Raw genomic sequence first — 22,368 nt, forward strand, 5'->3', positions numbered from 1 at the left:
ATTGACCAACAAAGACCTGCTCTAAAGTCTAAAGTCAATGGCGCAATATGTTTTTTTTGTTATTTAAAGAGCGCATTAGTAATATGCGCCTATAAACGGGAGGACAACGCAGGTTTGCTTATCACATAGTACATGAATGTGCTGCAGCACAAAAATGCTTTTAAATATGAAAGATTAAAGGGTTAAATGTAAAAGATTATTATTGAGTCTCTTGGACATAAATGAGGACGAATTATGAGACGTTAGAAGGTGTAAAGAGTTGCTTTACCTGCAGCCTGGTAAGTAAATAAATGCTTTGCTTTAAACAAATGCATCTGTTTTTAAATGTGTTTTTAAATGCTACCTCACGGATTTATTGTATATAATGACTCTGTACCTGCGGATATGGTGAGATGAGAAACATTTATAAGTAATGCTTAAAAAAAACTCTTTGCTAAAAAAACGCTGTCCAAAGTGCTGAAACGTGAGGAGAGCCGTTTGTAATTTCTTTATCTCCTGTTTGTTACAAATAAAGTATTTTAACAGTACAAACCTTATCTTACATACTTGTAAATTATGTTTTGATGATATTGGATAGCCATACATTTAAAGCAATTACAAGCCTTTTTACTTCCATGACTAAAAGAAAACGGGTTTTAAAGGTTTTAATAAAAAAAGAACAATTTCAATACAAGTGAAAAACAACACAATTATTTAACATTAATCTTAAACTGGGGATCTTCTACCTCCGCTTAGTTTTTCAGTTTACAAAGTCCGTCATCTAAATAGGGATTAGACATAGCGCCAGCGCAACTTGCTTTTAAAGGGAATGAGAGCTGAGACTCTCATTGGTTTACTGCACGTTACGCCCAAAATACTCCCATTACAATTAAAAAAATAGGACCAACCCTTTTCGACCATGCGCTCGGCGCAAACAATTTTTTCCCGTCGTTAAATTAGCAAAAGTGGATTCGGACACGCCCATGTAGACGTTGCGCTGTGCGCTTTAGACAATGCGCTTAGATCATTAAAATAGGGCCCTAAATGATAAAGACCTTTGTGATCAAAATGCACAGTCAGATCTCATTCAAACATAAACCAGCATGACATATCGATCACAAGAGCCAATAGCGCTTCACATTCTTAACTGATGTAATGATGCAATCGGTCACGAGACACACGAGAGCCAATGCCTTTTCACAATCGATCACGTATCATCGCTTCTTCTGGCGGCAGTTTTTGAATCATGTACACAGGATCTGATATTTACAGCGGATTGTCATCACTTTAGCATCTTTTCTTCAAATAAATTGATCGTTTGACCTCGGTACACTTGGTATATTTTAAGTACATTTTTAAAAAGTTGTTACTGTTTTGTATGCTGTTTTTTATATCATATAATAAATAAATTGGTGTGTTATTTGCCCTAAATGCCTGAATAGTGTAATGTGTAATCAGTGCTTTAAGTGGCCCAAAAGAAGTGCCGGTACTCTATTTTTCTTTTCTTTTTTTGCTGACTGGACTTCTATATTGAAGGGGTTTTATATTCAGCAGTCAACAGACGAGCTTGTAAAAAAATAATAAAGCCTTATATAAGTTTGTGGATTTGCTTGAGCTAAAATAGCAATTGAAAATACATAAAATGTGCAAAAGGTAGATATATAAGTACAATTTTCAGCATGGTCAAATGCTAAAACTAGTTGTTCAGATAGAAAGAGCTTAAAAACAAAAACTTTAAAATGACACCAAGACCATGTCTATGGGTTCAAGAATAACAAAATACTGGCAATTTAAAACTAGAAAGTCATCACTTTATTTTTTCCCATTGTTTTCCATTTTGAGGGTGGTAAAACTACTGTGCGCGTCGTTCAAATTCATTGAAATTTCGTTGGGCAGTGTCCCAAACCAAAAAGGGCACCAAGGGGGATGGTACTATTAGTATGGTTTTAAAAAGTATTATAAATATGATGTGTTATATTACTAGCATCAACTTAGACAAGTGATTATAATGGGAAATATAATAACAAGAATTAAAGTGTGACAAAAAATATTCAATATGATTTACCTGCTGGCTTGATGGATCTTTGAATCCATGTTTGCAATGTTGAACTGCCTTTAGAAGCAGCCTCCCTTTCCGTTCTCTGTCTTTATTTTGTGAAGGCATTCGTGTTTTTTGTATTTTTGCCTACAAAGTGTGCCAACAACAGCAAATTTAGTGTTTATATTAACTTAGATCTGATCGGGAACATTAAATCCATTAGACAAGCGATAATAGTAAGAATGTGGATATTTTGTTGTTGTTTGCTTGCTAAGTTGTTAGCACTTTTACATTTTACAAATACATAAACAAACTTCCAAAGGAGTAATTCTGCGGTTTAACAGCTGATATAATGTAATAAATCTACCAACTTCAGAAACTGTCATCCAGGCAGAGAGTGCACACAGAGATGCTGCGGGCGGGCGGGAAAACACGAAGTGGATTAGCGGAATCAGTGGATCTTTAGCGATCTTTAGGATCTTTTTATAGATCAGAACCTTTGCGTGCGAAATTACGGAGGATAAAATACAGGGGATTTAAGGGAAAATACTAATACGGGAGGACAGCGGGAAAGAAGGGTAAAATAAGGGACTTTCCCGGCCAAAACGGGATACTTGACGGGTATGAGTCACACCTCTCCACACCACGTTGAGGCTGACTGACAGCAAAGGTGACGCATGCGCTTTTAACTTGTAAACTCAAGGGTGTATGGGTAATGTAGTCTCTGCTCTCGGTGGGACGAATTAGGAAGTGTACATTGTGAAGAGCGCTCTGAAAAGCGGCTGCGCAGCCAAAGGATTAAAACCTCTGATTTAAACAGATGTGCAAATGAGCGTTCCGGTACGCTAAAAGCACGTTCTGGGCTCAGGGAGAGGTGGTGGTACACTCAAGAGCTATTTTTAGAAGTGGCGGTACTGAGTATCGGCGCGTTCCGGCCCACTTAAAGCACTGTGTGTAATAAAATGCGATTAATCCTGGCGGTTTAAATTGAAAATCTTATCCCAGTACATGACATCATAGCAAAATGACCCCCCAAAATATCATTTTATACCCTTAAGTTTCACCTGCTGGTAGAGGCGCTAATTTAGTAAAGCATCTTTTGCTCGTATTTGGTAAAATGAAAAAATGACCGAATCAATCGTATGGGTGGGAGGATATGTTGACTTTTTGAGTTAACTAATATTTCTAAGTTGAATTAACGCAATAGTTTAAAACAACAATAACTAACTTTTTTAAGTTGAACCAACAAATATTTTTTATAGTGTGAGTTCCTCCTCTTGTTTTGTCATTCTTATGTGGGATGACTGTGAAAAGTAATACAGCCTTATTTAAACACTGTATATTATGCGTTACGCAGACACTTTTATCCAAATCTTTTATCCTGGGATCCGAATCCATGACCTTTGGGCTGCTAACGCATTGTTCGCCTAATTGAATTACAGGAACATTAGACTCATGAGAGAGCAGAGGTCATGTAGATGTTGAACATGCTTTGCATTTTGTCATATTAAAAAAGAAAGCAAATGGTGATGGAATGACAAGCTGAAGGTCGACTCTTTACTCCTGTCTGCAGATCATGAGAGACTTGTTTTTATTATTTGCATTTGATTGACACCTTAGTAAAAACAGGCAGGAATTCATCTCTGGAACAGTAGACTATAAATTTAGTTTATTTAGGGTCAGATTCTGGGTCGTACAGTAACCTGTGATTAATTGTGGTTTGTTCAATAAAGTTCAGGAGTTCTCCTTTATCTCCCTGCTGTGAAATGTAGCCACAGGTCAGAGAAAGCCAGCATTCATATCGGCTGGATGTTAAACGCTCTCTGTGTGTTTGCCGAGGTCTGTTTGCAGGAACGCCAGCCTGGAAATCTGCTTGGTAATCCTTCGATTTAGGGCGACGTAGCAGCCAAGCGGATTTCGGACATATTGCTTTGTTTAATGATGGGTAACACGTCCGGTTTAAGCCAGGAGGTCAGGCCGGCAGGTGACTGAATGGAGACAATAAGCCGGGGTCTTATCCTCGACTAAGACTTGCTGTGTCTCCTCTCATTGGCATTGAGGGAAAACCTCTGTCCATGTTGGACGGATCGCTAACAGACGGCTTAGCCCTTGTCGACAAATCCAAGCCCGCCGGGCCAAAGTAGCATCGTGTTGATCTGTGTAAAGCTAAAGCTGTTATGTTATTGTTTAGACAGTCAGAGGAAAAGATAAGTGGATCGATAAGAGAACAGAAGACAAGTTTACATGAGGACATCTGCCCTGGCGCGATCCCATGGAACAATTTATTTAAATCAAAAAAGCTTCTGAAATTCAGGAGCCTCTTTGATTGGTGGATTTCACAAGTTGTATACCTACAATGCTTTAATGAATACACTGCACATTTCGGATCTAAAACCATGCAGAATGCGTGACCACACCCCTTTCCTCCTTTTAGGTGCTCCTGTAGCGTCTGTCGTTATTAAGCAACCTAAGCATTGCGTGACATTGTGCCGACTGCCACACGGCTGAAAAAAATCATCGCCTATACTGTAGTCTAGGGCAGTGGTTCTCAATCTTTTTCCGTGTGCGGCCCCCCTTGTGTACAGTGCATTCCTTCGGGCCCCCCCCCAAAGAAAATTTATGACAAAAAAACTGTTCTAAAATGTAACATTTTAATTAAACAAAACATATTAAGTTATACAAAGTAGTGCTGTTGGTTAGTAGCCTTATTTTTTCAATTCAATTCAATTTTTCAATTCAATTCAATTTTATTTATATAGCGCTTTTCACAATTTGGTAATTGTACCAAAGCAGCTTTAACATAATAGATGCAGTGAAAAGCACAGAAAATCGACAGATAGCACAACATAATACACGATAGCACAAGCAGCTAAATTTGCTGCGGCTATAAATCAACATTATAAGCGAACGTATTACTAATGTGAAGTATAGAAGTTAAGCCCAAGAGGGCTGCCTCCCCGGGTTGAAAAACCCCCTAGGAGAAAAAAAAGTAAAAAAAAGTCCTAGGAGGAAAAAACCCTTGGGAGATATACATATATTTATATACATTGAAACGAATAAGGAGATTAAGCGGAGATTAAGCAGATATTAAGCGGGTTCTGCCGGTGGTCATTGGTCAGGCATCGGCTGGACATCACGTTGAAGAACAGCCAGTAGATCAGAGGTGTGCCGACTTTCACATTTACCGGAACTGGATCTGTTTGTCTCATTGTCCTCGGGATCGAGGACGAACAGGGAGAGAGAAACAAAATCTTATTAGCCTAGGGGCCATTCACATGAAAAGCAAGTGTCATACAGTGATGTGATTTTAGTCAGCTTGGTTCCGGAAAGGCTTACTATTGCTGGTTAAATGAATTACACATAGTTGATGATTTTAGAAAATTTGTGGGCCCAGGGCGAGTCTATGTATGGGGCCCCCCCTATGATCTTTAAAATTACACAGAATTTATGATAGATGAATGTATTTTATAAAATGTCATAAAACTGGGGCTCCCCTGACACCATCTCGCCCCGGCCCCCAGTTTGAGAACCACTGGTCAAGGGGTCTCCAAACTTTTTGTGAGCAAGGGCTACCACAATGGATAAAACAATCTGGATGGCTATTTTTTGATGTAGTCTACTCAAAACTTCTCTCTTTTACTTGTTGACTTTGTTTTATTTTACTTGTTAATATGTAGGGATGGGGACGAGACCGCCTATGCCGAGACCAAGACCATAAAACATGTCAGTTTTCATATTCATGATTTAATATCACCCCAGTTAATAATCAACAGTTAGGCCTACAGACTAAGCTAGATTAGGAATTGTTTAGAGGAGCAGTCTTAACATCTTAACATGGAATATGCTTTTACTATCATTCAAAAATTCCTACCACATGCATCATCGTTAACGTTACTTTTGTTATGTTTTAAATTTTTTTTTTTTTAATTAGCAAATAATTTAATAAGCTCATGTCTTATCTTCTGCATAATAATATTTCCATAAAACGAAAACAATACTGAAAACATGTAATAGTAGTTTAATATGTTTATCATGGTTTGTTTAAATAACTTACATTGTATTGAATGAGAAGCATAAGTTACTGCTGCTGTCGGATCGCGTGAAGCTTAATGTGTCACCATGAAAAATTCGATAACTTGATAAAAAATTGCCATTTAAAAAAATCTCACACCAGAGGGACAGTTGTGACATTTTGAACCATCACCTGAAAAGGTTAAAAACAAGAAGTCTCTGTATATTCCATGTATTAAACACTCAACTGACTGTCCCACTGAATAGATACCCGTCACCTCAGAGGAACAACATGAAACGATTGAATATATCTTGTATCAGAACACTTCTTAATTTCATCCTCACACTGGCTCATACATGAAATTATGACTGTAATCATCATCATGGAAAACGCCGGCTCCGGTTCAGTGACAGTACGCGCCGGAAATCGCGCCCATAATTCGCCCAAAGCGCCATGGAGCGTAGGAATAGTGTTGATACACCGCTGATAATATAGTTATGTAGATTATATTGCATTTCTGTCAATAGATCCTCCTAAAATTGACACACTGCACCTTTAATAAAGACCAATAGTTGAATGATGCTGAGATGGACATGTGATGGTGTTCCTGTACGCTCGTCTGGTGTGGTTCCGGTGCGAGTGATCTCTGGATGTTGAGCTCTATTAAGTCTCTCTCTCTCTCTCTCTCTGCAGTTGAGCGGCTGTGTAACTCAAAACTACATTCTGACAGATCATTTTTTTCCTGTGCGCAGAGAATGAGTCGGCTATCGAACAGACCTGCGTCATCGGAGAGACTCTAATTCTGTCCAGCAGCTCAGATGAGCTCGGTCTGTACGAGCCAGAGCCGCGGGGACTTACAGAGAGCTGAGAGATGACAGATCTCAATGCTTCAGGTTTGTCTGCTCAGCTCTGTCTCGGTTACCTTGAGCAGTTTTTCCACAGTTATAATTTTTGGTAACTGCTGATTTTCCAGTCTGCCAGTCGGATGAGGATCTACAGTAGAGGACATTTCTGTTACTAATAGGCTGCCCGTTTATAGCACAGGAAACCTAATGGGCTTCTTACTTATGAGTTTTATATCTGTATGTGCTTTGACTTTTAAAATTAGTTTAGGAGGAATAAATAGACATAAATAAGTAAGGCAATTGATTACATAGGGTACACTGACTCATGATGTCATAGAAGAACCATTTTTGGTTGTGTGGTCCCTAAAGCAGGGGTTTTCAAACTTTACGATGCCAAAGACCCCCAGATACGATGGACTGTAAGGGACCCCCTTCCTAAAATATGTATAACAATTGACATGTTTTATAACGAAAATATTATTGGCTAAACTTACAGTAAAGCTGGATGTATAAAACATGTATTAATTCAAAACTGCAGCAAATTTGACAATAAATCATGTTTCATGGCAGCTTTACAAATAATTTTGCCTTACAAGCCCCAGTAACATAAAAGGGGTTCAAATAAGAAAAAAAATAAAGATACAAATTATATAATTATATAAATTATTCTGCAATGTATGTAGCAAGAAATTAGATAAAAAATACATTCACTGTAAAAAAAAAGTTGTTTCAACCTAAAAAGGTAACTTAGGTAAGTAAGGTTGCCTTTAAAACATGACTTAAAAATATTATTTGACACAATTTTACACAACTTTGTTTGGGTTATTGTACTAATATTTTACTAAAACAATTAATATTTAAGTTGAATTAACTCAAAATGTCAATGCAACAAGTTAACCGTACATTTTTTTTACAGTGTAATAAATAATTAAAATACATTTTCTCTACATTTTTTGGGGACCCCCTAGAACCTCTCGGAGGTCCCATGGGGGCCCTCCGAACCCAATTTTGTTTTTAAAACCCCTGCTATAAAGAATCTTGAATAATGAAAACAATTTTACCTTCAATGTTACACACAGTCAGACGCTTTGGATAAAATCTGCCAAATGCATAAATAATAAATATGTAGACGTTCTTAAAATTACATCTATGACATGTAGGGGTGCACCGATATATCGGCAGATGATGCTTGTTACGCTTCTCAATGAATTACAGTGAAATGCTGCTACATCCAAAAGCCAGAGGGCGCTCTTGTGCAGAAACTCAATATGCGCTGTGTATGCCCTCATCTTAACCTTAAATTGGGTAATACTGGGCTTAATCTGAGCCTATTTGCATTTATGAATGTAAAACTTACCATATAAAATAATAAGATTTAAAAAAATATATATGACCTTTAAAGAAGTCGATTTCTCCATTAAAGAAAAAAACATATTTTTTCTGTATTTTGATTTTCTCTCCACAGAATAATTCACATAAATGTTCAATATCGATCCAAAAAAAATCTATACTGTAAAAAATACTTTGCTGCCTTAAAATTTTTTGTTAAATCAACTCAGATTTACAAGTCATATCAACAGAGATGAGTTGTCACAACTTATAAAATATAGTTGAGAAAAGTCAACTTCATTTTATAAGTTGTAACAACTCACCTGTATTTATAACAAGTCATCTCTAGTCAAGATAAATAATAGTAAGTTGAAATGACTTGTAAATCCGAGTTGATTCAACAAAACATTTTAAGTCAGCAAGTTATTTTTACAGTGCAGTATGCAATCAAAGAAAAGTTGTATAATAGTTTCATTGTTCATATTTCAAAATACACACGAGTCTGAAAGATCCTTTTTGTATTTTTGCAGGAATTGGTTCGTCGGGTAAATTAGACGTATAATTTTGAAATAAAACTCAATATGCACTGTAGAGGAAGAACCTTACACACGCAGCTATAACAAAACTCCAGGAAATGTCTTAAGGATATATTTATATTGCTGTTCTTCAAACCTTTTCAGATACTTTTATAATAATAAAGAATATGAATAATGATAATGTTTGATGATGTTTGCTTTTTCAAATGCATGTTATAAACGACTCAAACTAACAGTGATTTCAGATTGATAAGGACTTACTGTACTGATCAAAAGCTGTAGTACATGAAATAGCTGTGCAAAATATCAACAGTGCAATTCAGAATAGTTATTGGCCACGCATTATTAGTGTATATCGGCATTTATCGGTGCACCCCTAATAACGTGGCAGGTTTGGTCTCAATGTAGAATCTATGACTTCTTGAAAAAAAACTTTTGAGATATTGATGAAATCTCGATTGCAATTTTTCTTTTCTGTATAAAGTGATTGACAGAACAGTTGTCCTCTACTTGCTCATCCCAGATCTTTAAAACTCTCTCCCTGTTTGTGAATTATTAATCATCCACCACCAGCTGCCATCCAAAATCGATCAATCGTTCCATCTGCACAGAAAATCTCCTCTGGATGTGTTATCTTTATACTCCACAAACAAACTGTAAGAATCTGAGCTGACCTTCAGAGCTTCTCATGTGAAGGTCAGAGGTTTAAGTCGGGCCGCGACACACAGACTCATGTTTTAAACAGAGGCGCTTATCTCGGAGAAGAAAGAGGATGCAGTGCTTCATCCAAACATTGAGTCGGAGAAAATGACTGACAACACAAAAACAAAACATAAAATATTACAAAATGTGAGATAAAATGTGAAACTTTTCTAAAGTTTTTATTTATTTCTTTACTCTTAAAGTCTTAAAGCAGGGTGTGACTGCAAGAGATACAGATGATAACTCTGTGTGTGTGAATAAAATAAGTTGAAATGACAGAAAGTGATGGGATAATTGCAAAGTAAATGCATTTAATGTTTCATTTATATGTATATGTGCCGTCAGCTTAGAAGCTCTTTTTATGCAGACAGATGTATTGAAAGACACAGTGTGTGTTTGTGTATTTTTGCAGACTTGTGTTGACGTCTATAGTTTTACAGCTTTATACAGAAGATCAGTGTTTGATAAATAACTCCTCGGGAAGTCTTGGCAGCGTCTGGCTGTATATTTCTGCAAGGTCACCTTGATAATCTTACACAGTTTGCTCCTAACAGACTAATAAATACTACGATTCTTGTAAACACAGGAAGGTTTTTCACCTGTGAGTTTATTTATTTGGAATAGAAAAGAGTGGGGAAAATACTATGAGCATAATGCTATTGCATTTTAAATTTAGTTTTAATATTTAAATTTACCCCACATTTCTGTTTAGTTTCAGATAGCATTGAGGTTTGTTTTAATTTAATAGCCATGGTTTATATTTTATTATAGTTATAGAATTAGTTAATAAAGACTGAAAAACATTTCCAGAAGTGTTTAGTGAAATGGAAATGAACCTGCATGACATGCTGTACCGCCATCTGCTGGCAGGATGACTTATGTCACAAAAAGCTAAATAATCTCTCATCACATGTGTGCTCAGGGGTGTCAGGTCAGGGTTGGGCAAAGATACATCAACATTTATTAAAAATAAAATACCAAATATCTTAACTATTTGTGTATTTTGAAAATACTAAAAAATACTTTTACAAGGGAGCATGAAATTTCTTCGCAAACCTTCCATCAGTTGGACTGTTTGATCTGTTGCTTCAACATTACATTGACAACTGATGGCACCTGTATTCAACTAGTTTCTAACTAATCTTTTAAATACTAAACATTTGATACAAAGTACGACGGCATATTTATCAACCCCATCAAATACAAAATACTATTTATAAATACTATTAATATCCCTGAGCTGATAATTATATGTGACATGGACCACATACCTTAGGGGTCAATATTTTGCTGAATAAATAAACTTTCCATTGACGTGTGGTTTGTTAGGATTGGACAATATTTGGCTGATATATAACTATTAAAAAATTTGGAATGTGAGGGTTTAAAGTTGTCCAAATGAAATCCTTAGCAACACATATTACGAATGATACATACATTTTGGATATATTTAAGGTAGGAAATGTACAAAATATTTATGTACTATGCTAATTTTTGTAATTTGCAAAAAAATCTGTAATTTTGACCCATACAATGCATTGTTGGATATTGATTTAATATAAGAGTGGTGTTGTGGTCCAGGGTCACAAATCTTATATTAACATGTCAATGCTTGTGTTTACAGTTTGTGCATTATGTGATTTGTAAATTGCATGATTATTTTTTGTAAATATTAAAAAATAAATAATGATCTTGTCGCTTCTGTCTTAAAAGCATAATGTGTTATGCTTGTACCCAGGTGAAAAAAATATACTTTCATAATGTACTTAAAGTGCTGTACAGTATTTTTGCATACTAATACTTTTTTTCTTAAGATAATTTTAAGAAAATCTTAATTGTGTCTCTGAGATTTGAAACACTATAAATATGAACAAAAATGTGCTAAAAATGTATTATAGTAAATTTCAACACATCTTTGTATGCAAGGTGGGTTCAAGTTTACTACAGGGTGGTTTCCCGGACAGGGATTAGCTTAAACCAGGACAAGGCCTTAGTTTAATCAGGAAATATAACTAGTTTTCAAAAACATGCCTTACTAAAAGTATTACTTGTGTGCATGTTAAGGCAAAACAAGGGGCACTGATGTATTTTAAAATATGTCAATGCAAGTTGTTTTCAGTTTAAACAGGTCTTACATTTATTTTAGTGTAGGACTAGTCTAATCCCTGTCCAGGAAAAGTGGTAAATATATATATTTTTAAATATAAAGATATGCTAAAAGAAGTACTTAAGAATAATTTTACTATATTAAATACAAAATAAGTGCATGGAAATATGGCCCAAAAAATGCCCAGGATTGCTAAAATTCAATTTCATCTTTATTTGCATTCAAGAAAATGTGTGGATACAATACCGCCTCCAGTCTTTCTTCAACTAAACCAGCAACATGTCACTGTGGTTTTTGTTTTAAGAAAGAAAAATTGTGTTTTTGTGTGTGTATGACCATTATTTTGTAAATAAAACTTTTCACAATAAAACTGTAAATATATTATATATGCAAACACACAAACAAACGCATACATTTATATCTTTAATTGAATTTTTAATGTTTTTTGAACAGTATGGCTGCAAACCTAAAAGTGACATACACACAAAAAAAAAAAATACTACAAAAAAATTAAACACTCCAGCATGTAAACTTGAAGTTCTGTATAGCATCTGTTGCTCACATTGTCAATGTAATCCCACAGCTTTATGTTTTAACAAACATGGTTCAAACCATGAATCTCTGAAAGTGTTTATACGGTTTGGTGAAATAGTCGTAGGTTGTTGGTTTCTTGAACGATGTTTTGTATTGTGGTTGTTAAGCAGCGAGTTATGTTGCACCCCGGGCATGAAGTGCAATCGCCTATAATACTGCTGACACTTTAAATCTCACAGCAGACATATTAAGCGTCCTGTTTTCTCCCATTTATTTTGCACAAGTCTCTGCTACAGCACAGATCTGTTATTTTTAAATGTGTTGAAATATTTTGCTTTCTTGAAAGGATTTGATTCATTATATCAATATCATATCTTATTCTGTCTGGTTATGAACTTGAGGAGGTACTAAACAGTTCTGAGATGTTATATCAGATTGAAAAAATCACTTTTAATTCCATTAGCAAAAACATATCTTTTGTAAAAAGAAATACGCTATTGAGCTGATCTTTTTATGGGTGTATGCAACATCTCGAATCAATGTTTCGTCTCTAACAATGTCTTGAATGAAAACACAGAGTGCAGGGCTTTTACGGTCCAGATCTAATGGTGTTAGTCAGACACTTGTAATCTCTCGTTCAATTTTCATTTGTAATTTAATTGAAATGCACTGTTAAAGTCCTCAGAAGAGACAAAGGAGCGTAACATCCATGAAAGTATCATTCACTCATCTCAATGACTGCATCTCAATCCAATAAACAGAGATGAGGCTTCATGTTCCTGTTAGTTTTATACTTGATATACAGCGCTGGGGAAAACTACTTTGATAGAAAAAATGCTCAAAAATGGTCTCAAGCTGTCAGTGGGAAGTAGGGGACCTTTAAAAGGTCTTAATATAGGTACATATATAGAAACTCTGTATCTTTGAGGTACTAAATGAACTCTTTATGTGCACAGGTGTATTTTTTTAAAGGCACCGGTCCAGTGACCGCAAGCAACAATTTCCTGACCATTTTGTTTTTACCATAATCCAGAAAGGTACTTTAATTTTACTTAGCTATATTTATCTGACTTTGACTCAGAGATTCAGAGATTCAGTGTCCGGAAATAAAACTTTATATCCTTATTAAATCCATAAACCTGTGTACAGTACAGCGCTGAAGCAACACTCGCTTTCAACAAATGCTGTCTGTTTCCTCTGTGATTCAGAGGTTACAGTCAATGTGAAAAGCGTGTAAACAATCCTGAGAGATCTGATCTGTCACAGCATTCAAAAACACTTTACACCAAAGTGAAGTTAAAGGTAACATGTAGGTACAGTAGTTCAGAAAAACAGACATGTTGTTACAGTACGGCGTAATGGACTGAAATGTACTTTGACTGATATTACTGAATGCTCAGTACACACACAGTTCACCTGTTAACTCTTTCCCGCCAGCATTTAAAAAAAAAAGTTGCCCCCCCACACACAAGTTTAATACCTTCCAGAAAATGTTCTTCTTTAAATATATAAACATACAATATATCAAATGAAAGAACCGATCCTCTGCTTAAAAAAAAATCTGTTTTATCTTACCTTCATTAGTTCTTTTTTATCAACTCTCAATGGGTAGGTTTCTTCAAAAACAACATTTTAAACAAAAAGCTGAAATAATTCAATTTTTGTGAAGGACTTTTGATCGAGATCAGATGTAGGGCGATCCTTAAAACATACACGGACATGCAGCTGCTTGCCCTAGGGCGATATTTTCGGGTTTTATAAGTTGCTGAAGTGTGCTACCTGCTGGATAATAGCAGTATTGCGAAAAGCCGAAAATACTTGTCATTGGCAGGGAAGCGTTTTCTCTTTATTGATGAGATAACTCATCAATGGCAGGGAAAGAGTTAACCAGTGGTGGCCTGTGACTTTTTTTTCAAGGGCGTACGATGCACATCACAACATGTATGTAGCCCGTCATGTGTGTGGCTTATCATGTCAAAATATGTGTTTGGCACGTGATGTAAACCTACGTGCATCACACGTGATGTCAAAATAAGTTTTTCCTGCAGATGCTTCGAATTGGTTTATTATAAAAGAGATTGTGTTTGCCAGATACTCGCTTAATCTCATGTAATCAAAGCTTAGTGTTAAGTTAGTGTCTTGGGAGTATTTTGTGAATGTGGGCGTCTCTTTTATCACAAACTCTTTTGACGTGTGTGCAGCAGGCACTTATTTTGACAAGACGCATGATGCACAAGGTTCACATTCATGCCCCTCGAAAGAGAAGTTAATGGCCGCCACTGCTGTTCACACTGTATATCTGTTACCTTTGTGTGTGTGTTTTTATATTTATTTTTATTTATGAAAGTAAAGTTTTGGCATTTTGGCTAGGGTCATCATTGGGAATTGGATTGTTTTTATGCAAATCTGGCAACCTTGCCACTCGAGAGCAAGCTTGTGCACAGGAAGTCACATTTAGCTGTGTTTGGAGTGCCGGTGTTGGTCCATCAATGTTAAAGGCAATTGTCCTGATCTGTCACCTCGTTGAACACTGGTTGTGCTTATGTTCGACATCTATTAAAATTTTAATCAAATAAAATACTCTAAGAATGATCTTAAGACGATTGGTGTGCGTCTTTCTGTTTTATGTCACGGTCCGGTAAGTGCCGTAAATAGACCCAAACATTATAATTGATAAACTGAACACACCAAGATAAGTGTTAACCAACATGACATAGAAAAAGGTTAGTGTAGTTTAAAAACCTGTAATATCTGTTAAAGGAACAGTATGTAGGTTTGTGGCCAAAACTGGTATTGCAATAACAAAACTTGTGGCTAAAACTGGTACTGCAATCACACAACTGGTGGCCAATACACAACATGACAACATAAACATCAGTTGAGGGCTGCAACTCCACTTTTTAAACGACAATATCCTGACCAGACTACTGTTGTCAGTGATATAAGTATTTAAAATGAAAATGATTTCTTAATGTCTAGTGACATATCAGGGTCATTTTATGATTAATTGATATAAATTTCTTACATACTGTTCCTTTAACTGTATAACATGTTCACATTACAATTATTATTTAAAAAACGTGAGCAAACTTTTAAACCTGTAATACAATTCAATTCAATTTTATTTATATAGCGCTTTTCACAATTGTTAATTGTTGCAAAGCAGCTTTACATGAGTAGATGTAAAGGAGAACACAGAAAATCAATAGATAATATAAGAAGTAGAATATAACGGCTAATGTTAAACCATACAAGCAAGCGTATTAATAATGTAACGTATACAGTAAAGTGCTAAGTTAAGCCAAAGTTGTCTGACTCTCCCTGGGACGAAAAAAACCCCTAGGAGAAAACACGGTGGGAAAAATTCCTAAGGACAAAAACCCTTGGGAGAAATTAATATATTTATATATATATATATATATATAGATATATTAATTTCTCCCAAGGGTTTTTGTCCATCTAGGAGTTTTTCCCACCGGGTTTTCTCCTAGGGGGTTTTTTCGTCCCAGGGAGAGTATACAACACTGCATGAATTTAAGTCTAAACTCAAAACCCATTTGTTTTAATAAATATTATCTGTCATGACATGTTTTTCATAATCAGGTCCCTTACACTCAATTATTCTGTTGCTTCAGATTTTTTCCTTACCCACCGATTTCCATGTTATCCTGATCTGATCCTGCTTGTTTTTGTTTCTGTTTTCTGTTATTTTTGGTTATTGTTTATTTCACTGGCAATGCTAAACGCAATCGCGAATTTTCCATTGTCTGCTACTGTATGTATTTACTGTTTACTCCGAACTGTTATTGTGAAGCGTCCTTGAGGTATGGAAAGGCGCTATATAAATGAAACATATTATTATTATTAATAAAATCACAAAATTTCCAAAAAATAATAAATTCTCATCTTTTAATGAGCACATTTAGCAAGATGAGAAGAAAAGTGTCTTGTTTAATGTTTAGATATCAGAAGGGCAAATAAAACAATAACAGAGCATCACGCTGTACAAATACACTTACAGAGTTAAAAACAAAACACAATACGTAAGTTAAATATAAGATTATAATAAAATGTGAAAATGGAGAATGCAATGCAAAGACGACTTTCATATGAGAAAAAAGCCGTGGATAAAAGGTAAGATTTAATCTCTCCTGAATCTCTTTCTCCGGCAGCATCATTGACAGGACTCATAATCTTCCCGTTGCTATGGTAACATTCACAGTAATCCTGTCTTCACATGCTTTATAGAAGAATTGACTTTTTACTTCTAAAGTCATAATTATGATGAGCGAGTCTGATCGGGCTCTCTGTGATGTGAATTACTAAATAGTGGTGAGCACGAATTCAAGGACTACCGAGGGCTTTAACCTGCACAGTACTGAATATAAGGACAATAAAACTCAATAAACACTCCTTCATTATTGAAAAGTTCCAAAAGTGCACAGTCCAAATGCTAAGAAACAGTGTTTGGTAATAATTTCTGACCTTTGTCTCTGACTGCTGGTATTAGCTTACATCTCATTTTAGTTCTGTCTGTCGCCCTCGACCTCGCGCTCACACGACGGAGGCGTCCATTAGTCAGAGTCACCGCCTCCTCTCGCAGTAAGCAATTACCAGAAAATATTCAGATGTGTTTTAGTTCCTGGAACGTGAAGTATGATAGACAGATGGAAAACTCATCTGTGTGTGTGTGTTTGCTCATGGCCATCCCTTGTTTAATACACCATATGTGCGTATTTATTAGAGATTTAAGGAAACAAGATGTCGCTCAATATTTGAGTCACACAAATAAATTACATTAGCAGCCTTACAGCCTTTTAGTAATGGATTCAGAGATAAATGGCGCGGCCGATCTGTTTCCTGTTTTAATAGATGTGAGGATGATATTACAGTGCTTTTACTGGCAAAGCTGAGAAACTGCCAACGTAATGAACACCTCGCTAATTTACGAAGTGAAGAGAACATGAAGAGCTCCGATGCGAAACCCTCTAAGTGCGTCTGATGTGTTTTCTTGTAAACGAGCAATTTAAGCAGGCTCTTAAGTTCAGCAATTTCACTTTAATGGCAATAAAAAGGTTATTAGTCGGTTACTGCAATGCCTTATTTTCACAAATGTCACTTCAAAGTCATTTCATTGGTGTCTTTTAATGCAAAACCCTTTAAGTCCACACTGTAAAAAATCTTTGCAGCCTTAAATTTATTTGTTGAATTAACTCAGATTTACAAGTCATGTCAAGTTACTATTATTTATCTTGACAAGAGATGAGTTGGTACAACTTATAAAATATACTGAGGTTGAAAAAAAGTCAACTTTATTTTACAAGTTATAACAACTCATCTGTAGTTGTAACAACTGATCTGTAGTCAAAATAAATAATAGTAAGTTGAAATGACTGGTAAATCTGAGTTAATTCAACAAAAAAATTAAGGCAGCAAAAAATTTTTTACAGTGCATGCAAGCTTTTTTGGCAAAAAAACTCCACTTTCGACAGTAAACAGTCGCAAAATCACTGAAGATGCAACTAGAAACATTACAAATGATGAAAGTCAGAATTCAAAATAGTAAGTAATAGCAAGTAAAAATGAAGTCAAATTAATTGTAAGAATAAAGAAAGAAAATCACACATTAGGGGGCGCTCTGATGCATGTGGCTGCCACATTTGGGTCATATTTAAGTCCATTTCAGATTCGTCTTTCGTTCAGTTTTATGACTTTGTTGAAAAATCGATGTGACATTTAGCAGATTTTGCCAACAAAGTGATATTTCTGAATGGCCTGAGGCCGGGATTAAACGGTTTAAAGTGAAAGTATTTGATATAATATTAGTTAATATCATTATTTCATTTTTGACCAAGGTGGCATTTAGCGTTTTTTGCATTTGAGCCCCTCATCTGTTCTCTTGATGCTTTATAAAAAAATATATCATTATTTCCAGGTCTCTGAAAATCTCAGCAGAGATCCAAAGCTTTTCAGAGCACCTGTCCCGTATGGCAAAAAAATATTTTCAAATATGATTTTTGATATTTCAAAAGATTTAAAAAATTGCTGAATTTTATTTTGAAAAATGTATTGTTCACCAATATATATTTTTGATATTTTAAAGTATATTTTGAAGCATTTTTATTTATGTCACATTGAAAGATAAACTTTTCATGTTACAAACCTTTAAGCATAATAGGTTTGAAAAGGTTAAAATTAAAAATATTTTTAACTACGACGATAATATAGTTTTTTGACATATGGGTTGTAAAATTACAAATGTATTTGTTGCCCTCTTAAACAGATTTTGAAATATATGTTAATATATGAAGGTTTAAACTAAATATAAAAATATATTCAAATTCAAAAAAATATATAATTAAGCTTTACTTTCGACTAAATGTATTTATATTTAGCATATATTTAAAGGGACAGTTCACCCAAAAAATTAAAATGCTGTCATAATTTACTCACTCCTATGTTGTTACAAACTCGTATACATTTCTTTGTTCTAATGAACACAAAGGAAGATATTTTGTGAAATGTCTGTAACCAAATCATTTGTGGACCCCATTCACTTCCATAGTAGGAAAAAAGAATACTATGGAAGTAAATGGGGTCCACGAACGGTTTGGTTACAAACAGACCTCAAAATATGAAGAGTTTGGTTCCAAAACGCGGTGATGAGTTACTTCCAAAATCAGTATTATATAGTATTAATTCTTAATTTTACGCAAAATCCAATATCTGCCGTGTTATTCCTTTTTTCCCAAAACGCGATAAACGCCACTCCTCCTTTTCTACAGAATGCAATAAATCCGCTCCACAAATTACAGTGCACCATTCAAGGCATTGTAAACAAATAATGGCGGCGCTTTGAGTACACGTAATCCTAGTTTTCCTCATCTACTTTGTACTTCATGATCAACAAACAAACAAAAACAAAATAATACTTTAATGGCATTGATAAACCTCAACATCTAATAATTTACGCGAGAGGCACTTGGGAGATGGGTGCTTGTTTCCCCGACAGCATCAAGCTTCTCATGCTAACACATTGACCCCAGGGGATCTTATGAAAAACTTTACATTATTTTATTCAAAGTCAACGATCGCTGTAAAAAGTTTTAAGCAACGGCGTCAAGTATAACCGCAGCAATGACAGTGTTCTTAATATGACAAAGTAAGTGTTTTGATTAATGACATTAATGTTTATTTTTTTAATCAGTGTATACCACTAGTCAACTAAATGAATATATCATGGCAAAGATGAATGCACATTTGTACATTCATTGAATAGATTTGTAGCTTTTTGAAAAAAAACTGTCATGGATTTATTGCATTTTGTGGAAAAAATAATTCAATTTTATCATAAATCTTTGAAAATCAAGTTATGGATTTAATTTGTTTATGTTTTTATAACCTAAACATGCTATGTGAAAGTTTGTAACAGAAAATAGTGGTTTTCATCTTGTCCCTTTCTTGGTATAGAAAACACATTTTTACCGAAATTTGTCAAAATGGATTTACAGTACTGGGTTTTGGAACCAAACTCTTCATATCTTCCTTTGTGTTCATCAGAACAAAGAAATTTATACGGGTTTGTAACAACATGAGAGTGAGTAAATGATGACAGAATTTTCATTTTTGGGTGAACTATCCCTTTAAAACATATTTTAGGCCAGAGAAGTATATTTTTTTGCCTTACTGGACCATGAAACATTGTATTTTCTTCCTACAGTATTTGTTTATATATTGTTTTTGTTTAATTCGATTTTGCTTTCAGCTAGCCCTACATCTGTGATGCTCTCAGCTCCATTTAACACCATTTCTATCTTTATGTTAACATGAAACTCTCTTTGCAACCCATTTTACTTCTGCAAATGAAACCGAATATTTAGTAGCCGCACAGGAGTTGATTTTATTCATGGGGAAATGATTGAAACATGAAAAGTAGGCGTTGCATACAGAATGGATCCAGGATGATTTGAGGTGGAGGAGATGTGATGGAGCTCAGATGACATCATCACACTCATTCTGTCTGATAACAGATCAATGTCGTCCCTCCCTACAACACACCTCTTTCAATAACAAATAAGCAATTTAAGAAAGCTTCTCTCTCTCGTCTTTTGTGCTGGTCCTTTTAATGTAATGTAATTAAAGAGGGGCAGCGGGTGTTTAAGGACAATCACAGGTCACTCAATATTACATAATAACCTAAAATACATTTGTGACCCATGCTGGCAAAATGAGTCACAATGCCTAATTTTGAGGTATTTGTACATTAAGCCCTCGTCTAGCGATCCCAATGCTCTACAAAGTCATTAAACGAAACTAAAAGACCTTTCGTTTCCTGATAGGTGTGCCATCCTAAATGCTTAATCAAATACAAAGCTGCGTGTCCATCATAGGGTTGTAAAGGTATGGCGATATACCCTGATATTGGCATGCACGATTATCATATTGTGAACATTGCAACTTGACTGCTTAGAATCCACTTATACGTATATAACGCTAAGAAAATGTCAGAGCCAGAAGCCATAAATTTTTATCTCTTCCCCCTGCAAAAATTAGGGAAAATCTGCAGTATGAATAATTTGGGTATCCGAAAATGGCCCTGGACTGTTTGCTCTCCCATTTATGCTGTTCAAGAGGAAAGACAAGTTGGTTTATTCTTATCTAATCTAAAGAAAAATGACTTATTCCTTATTTTATTCAAATGGCAGATGTGCAGCTTTATTTTATCTTTATTTTTCTTTACTTCCATAAAGTTTTTAGCTCATGTTTATATTACTAATGATTATTTAATAGCATATACCATGAAACCGTGATATTTTTTGAGACGATTATAATACCGTGAAAATCTCATACCATTAACCTTTCATCCACATTTGGGCTGGTTTGGCCTTGATTTATGTTAAAAAAAAGTTATTAAGAGCGGTAAGAAATGAAAACGATCTTCCTTATGTTCAACCCATTATCACGAAATTACGTACCTATAGTCACGTAATTTCATCAGTGTTTTCCGTTTTTTTTTGCGTGAACATGTCACGTATTTCTGTGAACATGTCACTGCCACGTATTTGTTACTCAACTGTTTTGTCTTATTTTAACAAATACGTGACAGTGACACGTTCACAGAAATATGTGACATGTTCACGCAAAAAGGCAGAAAAACGTGTCAGGGTCACTGAAAACACTCACAAAATTACGTGACTATAGGTACATAATGATACAGGGTTGTCATGTTGACTGACAGATCCAAAGCACGCACAAAGATGCACAAGCGCGTGACCTCGATATATACACATGCACAAAAAAAAGTTAAAAAAAAATTTGTTTTGACAAGAATACATGCAGATATAATCTGTTATGTCTTAATTGAATGTTTGGTTAACTGTCTGATGTATAACATTATATTAGATTCTTTCATTACATTAGATCTTAAAGCTGTCTGTCTTAATGTCAGACAATAAAAGAAAAAAAAGAGCTGAACATATATATTTTCCTACAGATATTGTTTTTTTACTTTGTGTGTGCTAAATCTATTAGTTTAACAGTGATTTAAAGGAATGGATGCAGTGATTTTGCTTTTGAATCCTCAAAAAATTTTAATTACATTTTTCTCAAGACTTTGCTGACTCTGTCAACCGGCAACAGGTGTAGATCTGTCATTTTTTTCAACAAATCATACATAGTTTTGAAGGTTTTTTAATAATGTCAAAATATCAATAACTCATTTTGGAAAATTGGCTCATTCTGACTTAATTTGCCAACACGGTCACAGTTTTAGTTTTACTGAAAACAATGTTTAAAATTGTACTGTTTTATTGTGAAGCTGCTTTGATGTGTTTTATAAAAAGCACTAAAAATACAACTGACCTCAGTTTGGTTGATAGTGTGGGTGGAGCTTGGATGTGGTTGCTATGGTGTTCTGGATGGTCGCTATGTTCTTTTTGGGTAGGCCTACCCAAAAGCAATAAATGCACTAAAAATACATAATACGCAATAACGACAGATACAATGTCAATCTGATGAGATTTGCAGCATCAACGTTTGATTTCACATCTTTGACATGATCTTATGCATTCAGTATTACATATATCAAGGTTATATTTTCACTAAATGTTTTTTTTACGTTATGTAAGATGATTGTATGTAGAAAACAGTAAATCATAAAAATCCCTTAAATTGGCTTTTTCACAAGCAGCATCGTATTTATAACAGCACACAGGCATAAATCACAAATCCAGTCAGTTACAAAGTATTACCACATGTCAAGCGGCACAGTTTGAGATGTCATTCAG

General features: G+C 35.0%; 1 long non-coding RNA gene across 1 annotated transcript in view; it reads left to right on the forward strand.

Moving 5' to 3' along the window:
• LOC141365580 (uncharacterized) overlaps window positions 1–6,922 on the forward strand; it is a 169,749-nt gene extending 162,827 nt beyond the window's left edge. Inside the window, exon 3 of the long non-coding RNA XR_012370651.1 lies at window positions 6,723–6,922. This is a non-coding gene — a long non-coding RNA (uncharacterized lncRNA). The remainder of the gene's footprint in view (window positions 1–6,722) is intronic.
• Window positions 6,923–22,368: the final 15,446 nt, after the last annotated feature.

The sequence above is a fragment of the Misgurnus anguillicaudatus genome, chromosome 8, assembly GCF_027580225.2.
Source record: "Misgurnus anguillicaudatus chromosome 8, ASM2758022v2, whole genome shotgun sequence".
In the NCBI taxonomy this organism is placed as follows: domain Eukaryota; kingdom Metazoa; phylum Chordata; class Actinopteri; order Cypriniformes; family Cobitidae; genus Misgurnus; species Misgurnus anguillicaudatus.